The sequence below is a fragment of the Lithobates pipiens genome, unplaced genomic scaffold, assembly GCF_037356315.1.
Source record: "Lithobates pipiens isolate NorthernLeopardFrog02 unplaced genomic scaffold, aLitPip1_a1.2 Scaffold_13, whole genome shotgun sequence".
NCBI lineage: Eukaryota > Metazoa > Chordata > Amphibia > Anura > Ranidae > Lithobates > Lithobates pipiens.
The window spans coordinates 385,763,169-385,780,846 of NW_027507718.1; the positions used below are offsets into that span (position 1 = coordinate 385,763,169).

The following is a 17,678-nucleotide window of genomic DNA, read 5'->3' on the forward strand; positions in this document are numbered from 1 at the left end:
AATTCTTATTGTGGGGAAGGTAGCGAGATTTAGACAGTAAATAGTTGTGGGGCTGACAAAAGGGTACATAAAGAATTACAGCTTGCACCGGGCATGAGGGAAGGGAACAATATAACGCAGGTATTGGAAAGAACACACTGCTGACAAGAGCAAAAAGGGTGCTGCTCACCCCTATAAATCAGACATGCAGACATGCAGGTAAAAATGGGGCATTCTTTGGAATTCTTATTGTGGGGAAGGTAGCGAGATTTAGACAGTAAATAGTTGTGGGGCTGACAAAAGGGTACATAAAGAATTACAGCTTGCACCGGGCATGAGGGAAGGGAACAATATAACGCAGGTATTGGAAAGAACACACTGCTGACAAGAGCAAAAAGGGTGCTGCTCACCCCTATAAATCAGAAAATCAAAACGAATTCCCCCACCAACGGGATTTTTAGGCAGCAATAAACAATAAGCATAGCATACTATATAAAAAAGATTACTTTATTGTGTGGTAAAAACATGAGCTTCACCCAGGTATTTAAAATAAAAAGATATAACTAGAACCAAGCTTGTACATACAAAAATTACAATGACAATTGGGCATACACTAAGCAGACCTAACTATAAATATACTGTATAAGATTAGTAACAGCAAAAATAAATTTATAGTTCTAACGCGTTTCAACCACTAGGGTCTTCTTCAGAGATAGTCTGTTGATAGAGAGACAAGATACAACTTAATAAATCTATCGAATAGGATTAGTATTAAACATATTCCAGATTTGTTAGAGTAATTACCCAGTATGGTATTGCCGAGAGGTTCATACAAATTATAGTGCTTAATGGTGGAGTTTACCCAGGTTCACGCTTAGGCGTCCTTCACAAGTTACAAAAGATATATGGTCCATGCATCTCGCCACAGAATCCAGCAGTGGGGTGAGGGTCGGAAGCCCAGAGGCGCGGCTCACGAGCGGTCACACGACAAAACCCTATGCCCCACAAAAATTGTAGGGAATAGGTGCAAGCGTAGGCAGCCTGCCTGTATGGTAAGTCACGCCTGTGATGAAAATCCCAACATAATCGCAATTAGACATATATATTTTTATATTTGTTTTTTATATTCTATATTATATATATATAGACCCACATATGGGGTATGGAGATATCTTATATAAGTTTTGTGTGCATATAAAGGGAATATCCCCAGATATCTATATTCACATAAAAAAAAAAAAAAAAAAAAAAAAAAAAAAGGGGAAGGAGGGGGGGGAAAAAAGGGAAGGGAATGGGGGGAAAGAAAAACAAAACTCAAAAACCAAACACGTATTAAAAAGAAGAAACAGAAACAACAAACGTGGTTGGGAATCAAAAGAAAACAAACGTGAGAAGACCTGTGGTAGGAATAGTGTGTGGGATGACAACCCGATATTGGGTAACTGAAGTGAATGAGTGAGTGAATGATGTGCAGGTGAAGTGAATAATGAGGTGAAAAGGTGTGGGTGTGGGTGTTATGAAAAGAATTAAAGGGATAACATGTTAAGAAATCAGAGTGACAATGGAAAGAGTGCATGGGGGTGCTAGTGACGGATAGAGGTAAAGATGAAAATGCATAAAAATGCTGATGTTGAACTAGTGAGAGGTGACAAAAAAAAAAAAAAAAAAAAAACATTCAGATGTGATAAACCATGTTTATACTGAGAGTGATAACAGTTACCTGGATAGCTGGGCTGAACAAAAGATTCCCAAAATGGAAAAGGGGAGACAGCAGCTGGGAAACTATCCCGGGAAGAGTGCCAGATACGGTCAATAACTCCTAGTCCATAGGGGCACCCCCATCTAAGAATGAATAGAATGATAAGGGGAGCTAGCTGTTAGAAAAGCTAGTTTTTCAGAAGTTTATTTAAGTAAAATGGGGGCATGTCAGCCAGGTTAGCAAATAGTCAAACTTACCAACCAGGGATTCAAAGATACGAGAGTCCTTGTTTGTGTACAGGAGCTGATGTTTGCTGCCAAGTATACTGTGTTATATAGAGCCCCGGGATTGCATCACAGGCATGGCCGCCCACCCATTGGCTGGTACCGCCTATTATTGCTTGGCCGCCTAAACAGGTCGACCTCGTGTGAACGCCCCGGCGTCCCGGAAGGTCGTAAAGCGACCCCGAAACGACGTCACTTCCGACGCAAATGCACGACGTGATTGCGTCACGTCCGTCCGTACGAAGGGACAGACGAACGTGAGGCACGTCCGGAAGTGTTCAGGGACGCCGCCGACAAGGAAATACGTGTCTCCAATGGCTGGGCGGGACCAGCCCGCACCAGTCATATAGGGAGACATCTGTGGAGAGAGCCCTGCATGTGCACAGACAGGGGTCCCTCCTACCCTTGTCGGGGAGTCGCGCGAAAAAGGCAAACAGCCCCCCACACACCACCTCCTCCACATAAAAGCGGAAGGGCATTGGAAACAATGTGCGGGGGGACCATAAAAGTGGGGGACAAGCGTAAACCCGGGTCAGGTCAATGTGGGGATATGTCGCTACTATCCAATACCTCCCCTGGCCCCCAGAACAGGGATGGGGTGAAGGTGTGTGGGTAGAGAGCAGGGAGGGGAGAAAAAAAATAAATAAAAAAAAAGCGGGGGGGGGGGGGGAGAGGGACAGGCGACCGATCCCAACACACCATTAGCTAAAAGAAGCCATTTGCTTAACCAAAGATAATAATAAAATAACATCTTTTTCAGATTATTACATATACACATATAGTATGCATGTCCCGACGTGCAAACGCACGTCTTTATTCAAGGACAGACCGAGTAAATATATAGCTAAGAGAATATATACAAACAGCAAAAATAAAGTGATAACATAATTATACAGTGAATCACAGGAGAATATGATGTTCAGCTGCGAACACTATACCATGGTACCCTGTTTAGTTGTAATCATAATAATTAGAGATTATCAATAATTTATGAGAGGGGCATGGTCAGGGGGTGTTCCTAGACACTTACTAAAGAGTTAGAGAGGAGAAAAAGAGGAAACATAAAGGAGAACGGGCTCACAAAGAAAAGGGGCAGGTACACCCGGTTTCTACTGTGTCCTCCCTGAGGAGAACCCCTTTAGGAAGGGAGCGAAAGAGACCGATTCATTCAGGCCTGGGAAAGAGGTGGCATCCAATTTATGTATCCACCTCTGTTCCCGTTGTAATAGGGTCTTATTCCAGTCGCCCCCCCGAGCAGGTATGTGTATACGGTCCAGGGCAGTAAATGTAAACTTAGGCATTCTATAGTTGTGTATTTGCACAACGTGACGTCCAATCGGCAGGTAATAGTTGCCAATTTCCATGCTGTACACATGTTTAGACATTCGGCGATGGAATTCCTGTTTTGTTTTGCCTACGTAGTACGCCCCACACTCGCATTCTAAAAAGTAAACCACACCCCGTGTCTGACAATTCACGAAGTGTGTAGGTCGAAAGTTGGCACCGTTTGGTAGACGGAAGGTTTTATCACGTCTAATATGTTTACAACATGAGCAGTGATTGCAAGGGAAGGAGCCGAAAACTGAGCAGTGTTTGGACCTTTTGTTCTCATTCCTATATTCGCTCTGCACCAGTTTATCGTATAGTGAAGAGGCCCTTTTGAAAGAGATAAGGGGGCGTGCTGGAACCAGACAGCCGATCTTAGGATCGTCTTTTAAGATCGACCAATATTTTTGGATAATACCCAAAATGATATTGTGTTGTTTACTGAAGCGCATAGTGATCCTCAGTGGGTCCGCTGTAGGGTCATTGCGTTCCTTTTTAGAGAACAAGAGGTCCCTGCGTGGTAACACTGCAACTTTGTTGTAGACCCTGCGAAGGCAGGAGCGACTATATCCTCGCGCAAGGAATCTAGTCTGAAGTTTCTGTGCCTCTTCTTTAAAGAGACTGTCATTAGAACAGTTTCTGCGGAGGCGGAGATATTGGCCGTAGGGTATAGACCGTTTTAGGGCCACAGGGTGGAAGCTATCTGCGTGCAATACCGTGTTGCCGGCAGTGCTTTTTCGGTATAGAGAGGTGAAAATGGAATTATCTGGGGTGCGTCCTATAGTGACATCTAAGAACGTAATGCTCTGAGTGTCATATATCACAGTAAACTTGAGGTTATATGTGTTTATATTCATGCAAGACATAAATTCCAACAGGGCAGCCTCCGATCCCTCCCAGACGACGAGGACGTCATCGATATACCGCCGCCACATAGCAATGTGGCGCGTGTATTCGAGGAGGCCCTCGTCATCCAGGAGGGACTTTTCCCACTCCCCCAGGTACAGGTTGGCGTAGGCCGGGGCACAACAAGTGCCCATGGCCACGCCCTGCACCTGGAGGTAGTGGGAGTCATTAAATAGGAAGAAGTTGTGATGTAAGATGTAATCAAGTCCGTCCACTATAAATTCGTTGACTTCGAATTTATATCTCCCACTTAGTTGGAGTAGATTTTGTATAGCCTTGATCCCCTTTTCATGTGGGATCGAGCTATACAGTGCCTCCACATCAATTGCCACTAAGATGGAGTTAGCAGTTAAGGTGTGGTTCTCAATGGTTTGTAGTAGATGCGTTGTATCCTTCACATATGAGGGCATACTCAAAACAAATGGCTGTAGAAATGAATCAATAACTTTACTGAGATTTTCAGTTATTCCCCCTTTCCCTGAAACGATCGGCCGGCCAGGAGGTCTTGTTTGGCATTTATGGATCTTTGGTAAACTGTAAAAGGTGGCAGCCTTAGGGTATTTAATTCCAATAAAGGCATGTTGGTCCTTTGTAATGCCACCCTGAGCCAAGGCTGCATCTATTAACTTGTAGAATTTGTTGTAAAAAGTCTGTATTAATGTACTCGGGATAGTCCTATACCATTCTTTGTTATCTAGAATCTCTTGGCACATGCGTACATAATTTGAGTTGTCCATAAGGACAACATTGCCCCCCTTGTCGGAGGGTTTTATTGTGATGTTGATGTTGTTTGTCAGCATGTGAAGAGCTTTTATTTCTTCTACATTTAGGTTGTTAGGGTGAGATTTCCTAGATGGCAATTTGCGGATATCCCTAGATACTTGTTTCACAAATGTATCAATATTTGAGTTTAGACTTAGAGGTGGAAATTTACCTGAGGGTTTTTTTACCATAGACCCAGGGGTGTTGGGGGGTTCATTCGTTGTATCCAATAGCATATCCAGATCTATCTGGTCTATGAGGTCCAGAGTATTGTTTTCCTCGTATAGAAGTGTCAGATCTCTCAAGGCCTTAAATTCTCTCATACTGAGTTTAGGGTAATCAGTGGCATTGATATCAGTAGCATTCCTAGTGTGCAGGCTCTTTAGCAGCAGCCTGCGTGCAAAGAGTTGTATGTCTGTGATGGTCCCAAAGGGATCACAGTTTTCTTGTGGGCAAAATGTTAAACCACGCGCCAGAACCGCAGTTTCCACTGGTGATAGCGCGTAGGACGAAAGATTGATCACACTGAAGGATTCGCTTGGATCCGTGTGACAAATGCGTCCAAGTTTCCTACTCCCTTGTTTAGTCGGGGTGAGGGAAATCCCCGCTTCGAGTTTAAAGAGTTCTGACCAGTTTCCAAATCGGATACATGGTTTTCCTTATTCTTGCCACTGTTTGTCCCATTAGTATTGGTGACGTCAGCCTTCTGGCTAACTTCCATAGATGATAGCATGATTTCCCTTCCTCTCTCACTGCATGTCCCATTGCTGCGGACGGGGTCGGCCATCTCATCAAAATATGTGTATGGGGGGTCTAATGGTGCCAACACGGCATGTGATGTAGCTTGCAATTCCTTATATGTACTTGAACTTTCTGTTGGAATGTTGTCAGTGATACGTTTTTTGCTATTTCCTTCCGGGGAATCCTTATTGCTTCTATTTCTTTTAAATTTGCCCCGAGGTTTCTGCATAGATTTAGCTCCTTCATTGGAGTTGGGCATGGCTTTAAATTTAGTGGTATTTCTTGTAGCGGGATGCACTTTCCCACTAGTATTATTATGAGCTGGTATATTCGTATTCCATTTGTATGCCCGACCTTCTGAGAAGGCAAACTTGTCCCTCCAATATTTGGCCTCCTTCTTGCCCAAAATGCTCTTATTGTGGGAAGATAAATCAGCACGGAGTTTAGTCCGGGATTCCACAAATAGAGCATGAGAGGCAAACGGTTGTAAGGCCTTTTCTAGGATACAAATCTCCTTGTCTAGGAGTGCAATTTGCCTGGTATACTCTTTGGTGAGGATAACCATCATTTGCTGTGAGCAAGCATTCAAGTTTGCCTCCCATTCAGTTTTACATTCACTGCTAATTGAATCTACATTGGGAAAGATTTGGACCCGAAGGCCCAAAGGGTTAATTTTCTCCTTGTTGTATCTATCGAAAGATTTTATGTGCCAGAACAGTGCTGATTTTTTCTCAAGTAATTTCATCAATTTAAAAGTGAGAGTGGTAATCTCCGTGTCAGCTCGATCGTTCTTCTCAAACTCAGTTTCATACCCTAACATCAAAGTGTCCCATTCATGACCTTGAAACATATTCATATTCACTGTGGACATATTGTGTACATAAACAGAATATATATATATACACCTCAATCACATCAAAATACTACTAAGTCAAGCTCATGTTTAAACCCTTGAGTGTTCAATTGCGGGGGAGGGAAGATCAGGGAAAGAAAAAGGAGGATGAAAGAAGAGTGAATAAGAGAGAAAGAGAAATGGAGAAAAGAGAAGAAAAACGAGAGAAGAAAAAGGGTGTTTAACCACCTAGTTTGAATAGTATTGGAAAGAACACACTGCTGACAAGAGCAAAAAGGGTGCTGCTCACCCCTATAAATCAGAAAATCAAAACGAATTCCCCCACCAACGGGATTTTTAGGCAGCAATAAACAATAAGCATAGCATACTATATAAAAAAGATTACTTTATTGTGTGGTAAAAACATGAGCTTCACCCAGGTATTTAAAATAAAAAGATATAACTAGAACCAAGCTTGTACATACAAAAATTACAATGACAATTGGGCATACACTAAGCAGACCTAACTATAAATATACTGTATAAGATTAGTAACAGCAAAAATAAATTTATAGTTCTAACGCGTTTCAACCACTAGGGTCTTCTTCAGAGATAGTCTGTTGATAGAGAGACAAGATACAACTTAATAAATCTATCGAATAGGATTAGTATTAAACATATTCCAGATTTGTTAGAGTAATTACCCAGTATGGTATTGCCGAGAGGTTCATACAAATTATAGTGCTTAATGGTGGAGTTTACCCAGGTTCACGCTTAGGCGTCCTTCACAAGTTACAAAAGATATATGGTCCATGCATCTCGCCACAGAATCCAGCAGTGGGGTGAGGGTCGGAAGCCCAGAGGCGCGGCTCACGAGCGGTCACACGACAAAACCCTATGCCCCACAAAAATTGTAGGGAATAGGTGCAAGCGTAGGCAGCCTGCCTGTATGGTAAGTCACGCCTGTGATGAAAATCCCAACATAATCGCAATTAGACATATATATTTTTATATTTGTTTTTTATATTCTATATTATATATATATAGACCCACATATGGGGTATGGAGATATCTTATATAAGTTTTGTGTGCATATAAAGGGAATATCCCCAGATATCTATATTCACATAAAAAAAAAAAAAAAAAAAAAAAAAAAAAGGGGAAGGAGGGGGGGGAAAAAAGGGAAGGGAATGGGGGGAAAGAAAAACAAAACTCAAAAACCAAACACGTATTAAAAAGAAGAAACAGAAACAACAAACGTGGTTGGGAATCAAAAGAAAACAAACGTGAGAAGACCTGTGGTAGGAATAGTGTGTGGGATGACAACCCGATATTGGGTAACTGAAGTGAATGAGTGAGTGAATGATGTGCAGGTGAAGTGAATAATGAGGTGAAAAGGTGTGGGTGTGGGTGTTATGAAAAGAATTAAAGGGATAACATGTTAAGAAATCAGAGTGACAATGGAAAGAGTGCATGGGGGTGCTAGTGACGGATAGAGGTAAAGATGAAAATGCATAAAAATGCTGATGTTGAACTAGTGAGAGGTGACAAAAAAAAAAAAAAAAAAAAAAAAAACATTCAGATGTGATAAACCATGTTTATACTGAGAGTGATAACAGTTAGGCCGCGTACACACGGGCGGACTGTTCGCCCAACCTTGTCCGCTGAACAGTGTTTGGGCGGACAGTCCGCTCGTGTGTGGGCTTTCAGCGGACAGTTTCAGCGGACAGTTGGACGGACAAAGTCTTTCGGAAATTCCGAAAAACTGTCCGCTGAAACTGTGTTTGAGCGAACAGTCCGCCCGTGTGTGGGCCTGTCCGCTGTACTTTCGAAATGAGCGGACTGTTCCCGCTCGGAAAGTCCGCCCACTTCGAGCGCGTGTACAGGTAGGCGGGGCCCGCGAAGGATACGTCGCGGGCTCCGCCGCCTGGAATGGGCTTAAAGGGGAACCCCAACGCCGAAAAAAATCGGCGTGGGGGTTCCCCCCAAGTCCACACCAGACCCTTGTCCGAGCACGCTACCCGGCCGGCCAGGAAAGGGGGGCGAGCGAGCGCGCCCCCCCTCCTGAGCCGTACCAGGCCGCGTGCCCTCAACATGGGGGGTGCCTTGGGGAAGGGGGGGCCGCGCGGCCCCCCCACCCCAAAGCACCTTGTCCCCATGTTGATGAGGACAAGGGCCTCTTCCCGACAACCCTGGCCGTTGGTTGTCGGGGTCTGCGGGCGGGGGGCTTATCGGAATCCGGGAGCCCCCTTTAAGAAGGGGGCCCCCGGATACCGGCCCCCCACCCTATGTGAATGAGTATGGGGTACAATGTACCCCTACCCATTCACCTGTGAAATAAAGTACAAATAAAAACACAACACAGGGGAAAAAAATATTTTATTGCACAGCCGGGGGTCTTCCGTCTTCGGGGGTCTTCTCGCCGGACTCCTCCGCTATGTGTGTGTAGCTCTTTTGCTAGCGGAGGAGTCCGGCTTTCTTCCTCCCCGCCGCCGGCCTCTTCTCCCGACTTCGGGGGTCTTGTCCCCCTCTTCGGTTCTTCTGCCGGGCCACCGCGCCTGGTCCGGTGGCCCGGTCTTCTGTCGCCGTCTTCCGTTCTTCTGTCGCCGCCTTCGGTTCTTCTGCCGGGCCACCGCGCCTTCTTGTAGCTCTTTTACAGGCGGTGGCCCGGTCTTCTGTCGCCGCTGTCGCCTTCCGTTCTTCTTCTTGTTCTTCTTGTTCTTCTCCAGGAGATGTTGACACGTCGCTCCCTCCGACCGGAATGCCAGAGCCGCCCTGCGCTGTGACTTATATAGTGACAATGGGGCGGGGTCACATGGTAGATGTCACATGGGTTGGTCACATGGTGACCCCGCCCCCTTACGATGTCATAGTCCCCATGTGACATCAACCCATGTGACCAACCCATGTGACATCTACCATGTGACCCCGCCCCATTGTCACTATATAAGTCACAGCGCAGGGCGGCTCTGGCATTCCGGTCGGAGGGAGCGACGTGTCAACATCTCCTGGAGAAGAACAAGAAGAACAAGAAGAAGAACGGAAGGCGACAGCGGCGACAGAAGACCGGGCCACCGCCTGTAAAAGAGCTACAAGAAGGCGCGGTGGCCCGGCAGAAGAACCGAAGGCGGCGACAGAAGAACGGAAGACGGCGACAGAAGACCGGGCCACCGGACCAGGCGCGGTGGCCCGGCAGAAGAACCGAAGAGGGGGACAAGACCCCCGAAGTCGGGAGAAGAGGCCGGCGGCGGGGAGGAAGAAAGCCGGACTCCTCCGCTAGCAAAAGAGCTACACACACATAGCGGAGGAGTCCGGCGAGAAGACCCCCGAAGACGGAAGACCCCCGGCTGTGCAATAAAATATTTTTTTCCCCTGTGTTGTGTTTTTATTTGTACTTTATTTCACAGGTGAATGGGTAGGGGTACATTGTACCCCATACTCATTCACATAGGGTGGGGGGCCGGTATCCGGGGGCCCCCTTCTTAAAGGGGGCTCCCGGATTCCGATAAGCCCCCCGCCCGCAGACCCCGACAACCAACGGCCAGGGTTGTCGGGAAGAGGCCCTTGTCCTCATCAACATGGGGACAAGGTGCTTTGGGGTGGGGGGGCCGCGCGGCCCCCCCTTCCCCAAGGCACCCCCCATGTTGAGGGCACGCGGCCTGGTACGGCTCAGGAGGGGGGGCGCGCTCGCTCGCCCCCCTTTCCTGGCCGGCCGGGTAGCGTGCTCGGACAAGGGTCTGGTGTGGACTTGGGGGGAACCCCCACGCCGATTTTTTTCGGCGTTGGGGTTCCCCTTTAAGCCCATTCCAGGCGGCGGAGCCCGCGATGTATCCTTCGCGGGCCCCGCCTACCTGTACACGCGCTCGAAGTGGGCGGATTTGCCTCCTCCTTACGTGGGCGAGTCCGTTCATTTCAAAAGTTGAGCCAACTGTTTGCCCAACCTTGTTCGTCAAACAGTCCGCTCGTGTGTGGGCAAGTCCGCTCATGCAAATTTTGAGCGGACTGTTTGACAAACTGTTTGCCGAACAAGGTTGGGCGAACAGTCCGCGCGTGTGTACGCGGCCTCACCTGGATAGCTGGGCTGAACAAAAGATTCCCAAAATGGAAAAGGGGAGACAGCAGCTGGGAAACTATCCCGGGAAGAGTGCCAGATACGGTCAATAACTCCTAGTCCATAGGGGCACCCCCATCTAAGAATGAATAGAATGATAAGGGGAGCTAGCTGTTAGAAAAGCTAGTTTTTCAGAAGTTTATTTAAGTAAAATGGGGGCATGTCAGCCAGGTTAGCAAATAGTCAAACTTACCAACCAGGGATTCAAAGATACGAGAGTCCTTGTTTGTGTACAGGAGCTGATGTTTGCTGCCAAGTATACTGTGTTATATAGAGCCCCGGGATTGCATCACAGGCATGGCCGCCCACCCATTGGCTGGTACCGCCTATTATTGCTTGGCCGCCTAAACAGGTCGACCTCGTGTGAACGCCCCGGCGTCCCGGAAGGTCGTAAAGCGACCCCGAAACGACGTCACTTCCGACGCAAATGCACGACGTGATTGCGTCACGTCCGTCCGTACGAGGGGACAGACGAACGTGAGGCACGTCCGGAAGTGTTCAGGGACGCCGCCGACAAGGAAATACGTGTCTCCAATGGCTGGGCGGGACCAGCCCGCACCAGTCATATAGGGAGACATCTGTGGAGAGAGCCCTGCATGTGCACAGACAGGGGTCCCTCCTACCCTTGTCGGGGAGTCGCGCGAAAAAGGCGAACAGCCCCCCACACACCACCTCCTCCACATAAAAGCGGAAGGGCATTGGAAACAATGTGCGGGGGGACCATAAAAGTGGGGGACAAGCGTAAACCCGGGTCAGGTCAATGTGGGGATATGTCGCTACTATCCAATACCTCCCCTGGCCCCCAGAACAGGGATGGGGTGAAGGTGTGTGGGTAGAGAGCAGGGAGGGGAGAAAAAAAAAAAAAAAAAAAAAAGCGGGGGGGGGGGAGAGGGACAGGCGACCGATCCCAACACACCATTAGCTAAAAGAAGCCATTTGCTTAACCAAAGATAATAATAAAATAACATCTTTTTCAGATTATTACATATACACATATAGTATGCATGTCCCGACGTGCAAACGCACGTCTTTATTCAAGGACAGACCGAGTAAATATATAGCTAAGAGAATATATACAAACAGCAAAAATAAAGTGATAACATAATTATACAGTGAATCACAGGAGAATATGATGTTCAGCTGCGAACACTATACCATGGTACCCTGTTTAGTTGTAATCATAATAATTAGAGATTATCAATAATTTATGAGAGGGGCATGGTCAGGGGGTGTTCCTAGACACTTACTAAAGAGTTAGAGAGGAGAAAAAGAGGAAACATAAAGGAGAACGGGCTCACAAAGAAAAGGGGCAGGTACACCCGGTTTCTACTGTGTCCTCCCTGAGGAGAACCCCTTTAGGAAGGGAGCGAAAGAGACCGATTCATTCAGGCCTGGGAAAGAGGTGGCATCCAATTTATGTATCCACCTCTGTTCCCGTTGTAATAGGGTCTTATTCCAGTCGCCCCCCCGAGCAGGTATGTGTATACGGTCCAGGGCAGTAAATGTAAACTTAGGCATTCTATAGTTGTGTATTTGCACAACGTGACGTCCAATCGGCAGGTAATAGTTGCCAATTTCCATGCTGTACACATGTTTAGACATTCGGCGATGGAATTCCTGTTTTGTTTTGCCTACGTAGTACGCCCCACACTCGCATTCTAAAAAGTAAACCACACCCCGTGTCTGACAATTCACGAAGTGTGTAGGTCGAAAGTTGGCACCGTTTGGTAGACGGAAGGTTTTATCACGTCTAATATGTTTACAACATGAGCAGTGATTGCAAGGGAAGGAGCCGAAAACTGAGCAGTGTTTGGACCTTTTGTTCTCATTCCTATATTCGCTCTGCACCAGTTTATCGTATAGTGAAGAGGCCCTTTTGAAAGAGATAAGGGGGCGTGCTGGAACCAGACAGCCGATCTTAGGATCGTCTTTTAAGATCGACCAATATTTTTGGATAATACCCAAAATGATATTGTGTTGTTTACTGAAGCGCATAGTGATCCTCAGTGGGTCCGCTGTAGGGTCATTGCGTTCCTTTTTAGAGAACAAGAGGTCCCTGCGTGGTAACACTGCAACTTTGTTGTAGGCCCTGCGAAGGCAGGAGCGACTATATCCTCGCGCAAGGAATCTAGTCTGAAGTTTCTGTGCCTCTTCTTTAAAGAGACTGTCATTAGAACAGTTTCTGCGGAGGCGGAGATATTGGCCGTAGGGTATAGACCGTTTTAGGGCCACAGGGTGGAAGCTATCTGCGTGCAATACCGTGTTGCCGGCAGTGCTTTTTCGGTATAGAGAGGTGAAAATGGAATTATCTGGGGTGCGTCCTATAGTGACATCTAAGAACGTAATGCTCTGAGTGTCATATATCACAGTAAACTTGAGGTTATATGTGTTTATATTCATGCAAGACATAAATTCCAACAGGGCAGCCTCCGATCCCTCCCAGACGACGAGGACGTCATCGATATACCGCCGCCACATAGCAATGTGGCGCGTGTATTCGAGGAGGCCCTCGTCATCCAGGAGGGACTTTTCCCACTCCCCCAGGTACAGGTTGGCGTAGGCCGGGGCACAACAAGTGCCCATGGCCACGCCCTGCACCTGGAGGTAGTGGGAGTCATAAAATAGGAAGAAGTTGTGATGTAAGATGTAATCAAGTCCGTCCACTATAAATTCGTTGACTTCGAATTTATATCTCCCACTTAGTTGGAGTAGATTTTGTATAGCCTTGATCCCCTTTTCATGTGGGATCGAGCTATACAGTGCCTCCACATCAATTGCCACTAAGATGGAGTTAGCAGTTAAGGTGTGGTTCTCAATGGTTTGTAGTAGATGCGTTGTATCCTTCACATATGAGGGCATACTCAAAACAAATGGCTGTAGAAATGAATCAATAACTTTACTGAGATTTTCAGTTATTCCCCCTTTCCCTGAAACGATCGGCCGGCCAGGAGGTCTTGTTTGGCATTTATGGATCTTTGGTAAACTGTAAAAGGTGGCAGCCTTAGGGTATTTAATTCCAATAAAGGCATGTTGGTCCTTTGTAATGCCACCCTGAGCCAAGGCTGCATCTATTAACTTGTAGAATTTGTTGTAAAATTCGCGCGACTCCCCGACAAGGGTAGGAGGGACCCCTGTCTGTGCACATGCAGGGCTCAAGATCTGGTCCAGATACAGTTTAAGATTTAAATTTACCTGCTTGGGCATGTGCCTTAGTGCAATATCTTTTGATATTTAAGTGGGAACCGGAGGTCATGTTAAGTAGAAATATTTGTACCGTTGATTAGTTGTTGGAGAAAGGAAGAGCTCAGCAATTAGGTGATGGCAGGAAAGACTATCCTGAATAGATGAGTTTGCAGGGATCACCTGAAGCATACAGACAGGGAAATAGCCATATAGATTGGTGTAGGGAATTCGAGAGGATGGGATAGTCCATGGGAAAATCCCAGAGGACAGCATGGGATGAAGTGTTGAGGGAGCTAGCGAACAGGCGTTCTTGGAAGCAGAGAACAGGGTGGTTTATTTGATACTATATGATAAGGTTAATGATGTAGCTAGAGGCAGAGTTGTGGGAAGCTTTTTATGCCCTTAGTATTTTGAATTTGATTTGTTGGGAGAACGGAAGCCAAGGAGAGATTGGCAGAGATCGGGTGGCTGACACCTCTACTAGTAAATGGTTGGTAAGGGGGATACAACTGGCAGTAGCGAATCAGATAGACTGAAGGGGGAATGGTCTGTTTAGAGGCAGGCCACAGAGTAAGGAGTTGCAATAGTCGAGAGATATCACGGGAGTGAAGTGGAAGTTTGGTGGTGTCATTGGTAAAAATGGGGCATTCTTTGGAATTCTTATTGTGGGGAAGGTAGCGAGATTTAGACAGTAAATAGTTGTGGGGCTGACAAAAGGGTACATAAAGAATTACAGCTTGCACCGGGCATGAGGGAAGGGAACAATATAACGCAGGTTAGCTTACCATTCCCTCTCTTTGCTCTGAATTGCACAGGGTACTTCCAATTTTGCTGATATCAACTCTCAAGAGAAGCCTAAACCACTAGGCTCTATCGTTAACTTGTGCAGCAAATCCACGTCAATAAAGCTCCCTTATGAATGTAATCCATTACTTTATAAAGCATTAGAGTAGCATCACTATGAAGAATGACTATATAAAACCGACTCTGGTGGGACTCGAACCCACAACCTTTGAATTACTACACCAACTAGAAGTCCAATGCGCTATCCATTGCGCCACAGAGCCCTCTCTGAAGACTTTATTAGAGGAACTTGCCTGAGGAACTATTCAAGTCGTAACAAATAAACACAATTGAATAATGGTCACTGCTAAATAATAGGGATGAGCTCAAGATCTGGTCCAGATACAGTTTAAGATTTAAATTTACCTGCTTGGGCATGTGCCTTAGTGCAATATCTTTTGATATTTAAGTGGGAACCGGAGGTCATGTTAAGTAGAAATATTTGTACCGTTGATTAGTTGTTGGAGAAAGGAAGAGCTCAGCAATTAGGTGATGGCAGGAAAGACTATCCTGAATAGATGAGTTTGCAGGGATCACCTGAAGCATACAGACAGGGAAATAGCCATATAGATTGGTATAGGGAATTTGAGAGGATGGGATAGTCCATGGGAAAATCCCAGAGGACAGCATGGGATGAAGTGTTGAGGGAGCTAGCGAACAGGAGTTCTTGGAAGCAGAGAACAGGGTGGTTTATTTGATACTATATGATAAGGTTAATGATGTAGCTAGAGGCAGAGTTGTGGGAAGCTTTTTATGCCCTTAGTATTTTGAATTTGATTTGTTGGGAGAACGGAAGCCAAGGAGAGATTGGCAGAGATCGGGTGGCTGACACCTCTACTAGTAAATGGTTGGTAAGGGGGATACAACTGGCAGTAGCGAATCAGATAGACTGAAGGGCGAATGGTCTGTTTAGAGGCAGGCCATAGAGTAAGGAGTTGCAATAGTCGAGAGATATCACGGGAGTGAAGTGGAAGTTTGGTGGTGTCATTGGTAAAAATGGGACATTCTTTGGAATTCTTATTGTGGGGAAGGTAGCGAGATTTAGACAGTAAATAGTTGTGGGGCTGACAAAAGGGTACATAAAGAATTACAGCTTGCACCGGGCATGAGGGAAGGGAACAATATAACGCAGGTTAGCTTACCATTCCCTCTCTTTGCTCTGAATTGCACAGGGTACTTCCAATTTTGCTGATATCAACTCTCAAGAGAAGCCTAAACCACTAGGCTCTATCGTTAACTTGTGCAGCAAATCCACGTCAATAAAGCTCCCTTATGAATGTAATCCATTACTTTATAAAGCATTAGAGCAGCATCACTATGAAGAATGACTATATAAAACCGACTCTGGTGGGACTCGAACCCACAACCTTTGAATTACTACACCAACTAGAAGTCCAATGGGCTATCCATTGCGCCACAGAGCCCTCTCTGAAGACTTTGTTAGAGGAACTTGCCTGAGGAACTATTCAAGTCGTAACAAATAAACACAATTGAATAATGGTCACTGCTAAATAATAGGGATGAGCTCAAGATCTGGTCCAGATACAGTTTAAGATTTAAATTTACCTGCTTGGGCATGTGCCTTAGTGCAATATCTTTTGATATTTAAGTGGGAACCGGAGGTCATGTTAAGTAGAAATATTTGTACCGTTGATTAGTTGTTGGAGAAAGGAAGAGCTCAGCAATTAGGTGATGGCAGGAAAGACTATCCTGAATAGATGAGTTTGCAGGGATCACCTGAAGCATACAGACAGGGAAATAGCCATATAGATTGGTGTAGGGATTTTGAGAGGATGGGATAGTCCATGGGAAAATCCCAGAGGACAGCATGGGATGAAGTGTTGAGGGAGCTAGCGAACAGGAGTTCTTGGAAGCAGAGAGCAGGGTGGTTTATTTGATACTATATGATAAGGTTAATGATGTAGCTAGAGGCAGAGTTGTGGGAAGCTTTTTATGCCCTTAGTATTTTGAATTTGATTTGTTGGGAGAACGGAAGCCAAGGAGAGATTGGCAGAGATCGGGTGGCTGACACCTCTACTAGTAAATGGTTGGTAAGGGGGATACCACTGGCAGTAGCGAATCAGATAGACTGAAGGGCGAATGGTCTGTTTAGAGGCAGGCCATAGAGTAAGGAGTTGCAATAGTCGAGAGATATCACGGGAGTGAAGTGGAAGTTTGGTGGTGTCATTGGTAAAAATGGGGCATTCTTTGGAATTCTTATTGTGGGGAAGGTAGCGAGATTTAGACAGTAAATAGTTGTGGGGCTGACAAAAGGGTACATAAAGAATTACAGCTTGCACCGGGCATGAGGGAAGGGAACAATATAACGCAGGTTAGCTTACCATTCCCTCTCTTTGCTCTGAATTGCACAGGGTACTTCCAATTTTGCTGATATCAACTCTCAAGAGAAGCCTAAACCACTAGGCTCTATCGTTAACTTGTGCAGCAAATCCACGTCAATAAAGCTCCCTTATGAATGTAATCCATTACTTTATAAAGCATTAGAGCAGCATCACTATGAAGAATGACTATATAAAACCGACTCTGGTGGGACTCGAACCCACAACCTTTGAATTACTACACCAACTAGAAGTCCAATGGGCTATCCATTGCGCCACAGAGCCCTCTCTGAAGACTTTGTTAGAGGAACTTGCCTGAGGAACTATTCAAGTCGTAACAAATAAACACAATTGAATAATGGTCACTGCTAAATAATAGGGATGAGCTCAAGATCTGGTCCAGATACAGTTTAAGATTTAAATTTACCTGCTTGGGCATGTGCCTTAGTGCAATATCTTTTGATATTTAAGTGGGAACCGGAGGTCATGTTAAGTAGAAATATTTGTACCGTTGATTAGTTGTTGGAGAAAGGAAGAGCTCAGCAATTAGGTGATGGCAGGAAAGACTATCCTGAATAGATGAGTTTGCAGGGATCACCTGAAGCATACAGACAGGGAAATAGCCATATAGATTGGTGTAGGGATTTTGAGAGGATGGGATAGTCCATGGGAA

General features: G+C 45.7%; 2 long non-coding RNA genes and 2 other non-coding genes across 4 annotated transcripts; all 4 read right to left on the bottom strand.

Annotated features, from left to right (window-relative positions):
* Window positions 1-465: 465 nt before the first annotated feature.
* Window positions 466-2,509, bottom strand: LOC143975189 (uncharacterized). The gene is made up of 3 exons (XR_013272338.1): window positions 1,700-2,509; window positions 784-1,042; window positions 466-696 (listed from the first exon to the last, which is right to left on the bottom strand). It is a non-coding gene; the product is annotated as an uncharacterized LOC143975189 (long non-coding RNA).
* A 4,406-nt stretch (window positions 2,510-6,915) lies between these two features.
* LOC143976135 (uncharacterized) lies at window positions 6,916-7,612 on the bottom strand. Its single transcript, XR_013272530.1, has 2 exons — window positions 7,234-7,612; window positions 6,916-7,146 (listed from the first exon to the last, which is right to left on the bottom strand). It is a non-coding gene; the product is annotated as an uncharacterized LOC143976135 (long non-coding RNA).
* A 7,193-nt stretch (window positions 7,613-14,805) lies between these two features.
* Window positions 14,806-14,890, bottom strand: TRNAR-UCU (transfer RNA arginine (anticodon UCU)). Its single transcript is given in 2 exon segments — window positions 14,806-14,841; window positions 14,854-14,890. It is a non-coding gene; the product is annotated as a tRNA-Arg (tRNA).
* Window positions 14,891-16,005: 1,115 nt separating this feature from the next.
* Window positions 16,006-16,090, bottom strand: TRNAR-UCU (transfer RNA arginine (anticodon UCU)). Its single transcript is given in 2 exon segments — window positions 16,006-16,041; window positions 16,054-16,090. It is a non-coding gene; the product is annotated as a tRNA-Arg (tRNA).
* Window positions 16,091-17,678: the final 1,588 nt, after the last annotated feature.